This window comes from Solanum stenotomum, chromosome 2 (genome assembly GCF_019186545.1).
Source record: "Solanum stenotomum isolate F172 chromosome 2, ASM1918654v1, whole genome shotgun sequence".
In the NCBI taxonomy this organism is placed as follows: domain Eukaryota; kingdom Viridiplantae; phylum Streptophyta; class Magnoliopsida; order Solanales; family Solanaceae; genus Solanum; species Solanum stenotomum.
The window spans coordinates 5,521,623-5,526,590 of NC_064283.1; positions in this window are offsets into that span (position 1 = coordinate 5,521,623).

A 4,968-nucleotide genomic window follows, 5' to 3' on the forward strand; every position below is an offset into this window, starting at 1 on the left:
GACCTCATCATTGTCCGATTCATTTCCGTCTTTGTGAGTCATTTTCTTTTTTCCTTTTGACCTTGTATTATAGGGATGAGATGCCAGCTTAACCACAAATCAACCACCTTAATTTAACTGTGCATAGATAACAATGCTTGTTAGGGTTCGACCTTCTTCAGTTATTTTTATTTTTTTATTTATTTATTTATTTATTTTATTTTATTTTAATAATGCACTGATCAAATCCGTTTGAGATTGCATATGTAACACGCTTGCAAAGATCTTTGCATATTTTTTCAAAAACTCAATAATTAAGCTTTTCTTTTTTAGAGCTTTGAGATAAAGTTCTTTAGTTTTTTTTTTATTATTTGAATTATTAAAAGAAAATTAATAAAAACTTATTTTTGATAAAGATTAAAGCTTCTTGTTTTCCATTTTTTTTTAACTTTTGAAAAATGATTTTTTATTTTTTATTTTTGAATAAAGATCACCGAACCCAAAGAGGGTTGCCTACGTATCTCATTGAGGTGAGAATCAGGTGTGCGTAGTTCGTCCAGATTGGACAGTAAAAAAAACTTTAAGATATTAAATTTTTATTTTTGTTTTGACAAATGTAACTTTTCAAAGTATTATGAAAGTAAAATATTTTGAATTTTCTTTTTACAAACTTTATGAAAAAAAAAAATCTAAATAAAAATATTATTATTCTTTTCATTAAGTAATGTAAATTTTTTATTTTATTTTAAGAAATGTATAATATATTCTAAAAAAAGAAATATTTTCGTGTTTTCTCTTCTTTTTTTTTTTTTTTTTTTTTAAATAAGATCAAAAGATAAAAAAAAAAAATTTCATTGCATTAGTCATATTAAAATGAGTCAACTTATAGAAACTTTCAAATAAATGCATTTTCATGTAGCACATAAAATGAGCTAAGTGGTCAAGTAAGAAAGGGATACTTGTCCTTGAAGGACTCAACCCTTGTGTTGAGCCCCATTAGTTTAAAAATATGCATGATGCAGATAAATCAGATCCTATTAGGAATAATAATCGCTGAGACTTATTTTACTAAGTTAGCAACCTAATGGAATGAGTGTCTAGACTGGTCGTAAAACGAGTGGACTACTTGAGTCGGGAAGGGATAGCTTACCGGTAGCAGGGCTTTCCGACCTCATTATTAGACCTTCCCCTCTTAAGACATGTGTTACTATAGAATCCTTCCCAGGAGCGTTGCCGCATCTCTGGTATCTCATGGCTCAGGAGCGTAATCGCATCTCCGAATAAAGTATCTCAGAAGACTCAGATGGGTGCGCGAGGAGAGACAGATATATAACAATTCACATAATATCAAAGCGATAAACAAGTAGCAAATAACACATTATACTAACAACACAATATCCAAAAAGAATAATAATAAAAATAAAGATCAAAGCCATACGCAAGTCAATATTTTGAAGCTCGAATTCTGGTTAATATTATTGCAAGAAAAAGAAAAAAAATAAAATAATTATTGCATTGTTTCTCCTAGGATAAACATTTCCTAATATAAGACATTTAAAAACTAGAAAAAAAAGGGATAAAATATTGTGGTGATTTTATTTGATAATTCTGTTAATTGAGATCTTCCTAAGTACTGAGATTTAGTTTAGCAGGACCCTCTTACATAATGGGATTAGTAGGACCCTCCTACATAATGAGATTTAGTTTAGCAGGACCCTCCTACATGATGGGATTAGCAGGACCCTCCTACATAATGTGATTTAGATTAGCAGGACTCTCCTACATAATGGGATTAGTAAGACCCTCCTACATAATGGGAAGTAGTATAGCAAGGACCCTCCTGAACAATCGGAAGTAGTATAGCAAGGACCCTCCTGAATAATGGGACGTAGTATAGCAAGGACCCTCCTGAACAATGGGAAGTAGTATAGCAAGGACCCTCATGAATAATGGGACGTAGTATAGCAAGGACCCTCCTAAACAATAAGAATTAAAGTAGCAGGACCCTCATAAACAATGGGAATTAGCGTAGCAGGACCCTCCAAAAAATGTGAATTAAAGTAGCAGGACCCTCCTAAACAATGGGAATTAGAGTAGCAGGACCCTCCTAAACAATGAGATTAGTGTAGTATGACCCTCATAAACAATGAGATTTAGATTAGCAGGACCCTCTTGGACAATGGGATTAGTAGGACCATCCTACATAATAGGATTTGGTTACTTTCTCCTAGGATAAACACTTCCTAGTTTGATTTTTTTTTATTTTTTTAATTATCTGCTAATAACACACAAAAATTTTCCAGTGAAAACTGGGGCAAATTTTTTTGTGTATTTCTTTTGTTTGTGATGTTTTTTAGGTTTCTTCAATCGAAACATGGATTTGAAATTCAGGAACAAAGTTTCAACTCTTTTCAGAATGATCAATCCTATGATAGCCAGAATCAACTTCTTCAATGCATATAGAAGCCTGACTTCCTGACAGTTATTTCTATTCAGCTTCTGATCAAGAAAACATACAGTCATTCAAGAACATATTCAAATTGTCATTTTGAAGAGTGCCAAAAACTCACTCTAAGTGGCAAGTTAAGCATCAAATTCAATTCAAGATCAAGATATCAAGGTGATATCCGAAAGTCAGGACTCAAGTGAAGACTCAAGAGAAGCTGCATAGATAGGAGCTTGTACTTTTATTTTCCTTTTGACTATTAGCTTGCATTGTTTTTATGTAAGGATAGGAACCGCAACTTGGAGCCTCGATAAAACCTCACTTAACTTCAAACCTATCACCTCATCTCTTCGAACTACATGTGACCTGATTTCCCTATAACCCGGGATATGTAGGATGTCCAAAACTAGGACTCGGTTGCATATCTTTCTTTTCGAATAAGAGTCCGTTCAAAACTTGTCACGTTGTCTACTTCTTTGTCTAAAAACTCTTCGTGTTTCCAGTCAAAGAGGGGCAAACTGTAGACACGTAATTTTTGACCGAATTTAAGGTATTACACCATTTTTAGTACATAAATATTGCTTTTATATATAAATTAAATATTTTATTTTTCATCGTATTTTAGTAAGTTTATTTTAAAAGATTGAAAAACTACAAAAAATATATGTTTTCTTTTAATTGTAATAAATAAGCTAGTATTTTTTAATTATATTTTTAGACTAGCTATTTGACTTTTGTTAGTTTAAAAATAATTAAATAAGATTCTTATTATATTATATTATTTTATAAAATAAAGATAAAAAATAAACCTAAAACTAAGCTACACTACCCCATTAACCCCTTATACTACTACCCACTCCACTCACAACCCCACGATCCCACATTAATCCATCATTCCCCTCAACCACACACACGTACCACACAATACATATACCAACATACACACAAAAAAGAAAGACGGACAGAGACAGAAAAAGGGAAGAAAAAGGAAAAAAAAAAACATTTTTCATCCCAAAAACAAAAACACACGAGCAAACAAAAAAAAAAGACCTTCACATCTCTTTTATTTTTTTAAAAAAATACATCAATTCATCCAGATCTTTGTTTTCTTTCTCATTTCTTTCATATAAATACAACACATATACCACTACATACAATCTATAAAAAGGTTCGTGGGTATTCTAATCGAGGTTCAATCAAGATTTTGCGGTACTTATTCTCTTTATTTAAGGTTCAACTTTGCCTTATTTACTTAATTTATTCATGGAATTTGATGTAATTTTATGACAAATTTTATTATATTTTGTTTCATTCATGAATTTGATAGAAATGATTCATTTGTTAGTTGTTATATCTCTATTTCATGAATGAAGGTAGCTTTAATTGATGATTTTTATTTATTTATTTATTTTTATTTGTTAGTTGTGATCTCTTAAAAATGAACATGTCATAATATTGTTCTTGTCTTGATTTAGATAATAATGATAAAGTAGGTATAGTTAGGCTAAAAATAAATATAAATAAATTATTGTTGTTTTATTTTATCAAACAAAAAATGAAATTTATTTTTTGCAATTCGATATTGTTTTCTTTGATTAGAAAGTGTACACTTAATTTTGACATCAACTTTAAGAAATTGCAAAAAAAAAAAAAAAAAAATAATAATAATAATAATAATAAAAACATATGTAAAATAATCAAAAAAATTTGTTCTAGAAGTTTAGTATTTTACTTTATTTGTTTTTTTTTTAGGAATACATATTTTCTTTTAATGTNATTAGAAAGTGTACACTTAATTTTGACATCAACTTTAAGAAATTGCAAAAAAAAATAAAAAAAAATAATAATAATAATAAAAACATATGTAAAATAATCAAAAAAAATTTGTTCTAGAAGTTTAGTATTTTACTTTATTTGTTTTTTTTTTAGGAATACATATTTTCTTTTAATGTTAGATCAAACACTTAAATAAATTAAAAAATATTTGTTCCAATTAAGAATGTGGTTACACATCTTTTTTTGAGATATTAAAATAAACTCAATGTTGCGGTGACGCACCTTGTCCACTAATATAATTAGTTTTATTAATTTAAGGTAGTGGCTTATAAAAATAAGGTTATTAAGCGTGATGCAAAGAAGACAGCTATGTCTCTAAAATGTCAAGATCGAGAATGCAGTTATGCATCCGGTTTAAGACTAATAAAATTCAACAATTAAAAAAAAATAAGTGAACCAGGGCCGTAGACACAAATTATCCAAAAACATATTAAAATAAGTATGAGTCAATAAAAGCGACCGTGCTATAACCACGGGACTCGAGGGATGCCTAATACCTTCCCCTCGGTCAACAGAATTCCTTACCCGAGTTTCTAGTTCGCAGACCATATAAAGAGTCATTTCCTTTTGATTAGGGATTAAACAAAAGGTGACTTGGAACACCATAACTCAATTCCAAGTGGCGACTCTGAAACGAAAAATAAAATAATCCCTAATTCAATATTCCCTAGCCAAGTATCAACCAATGATCCAATTTATCCACCTGG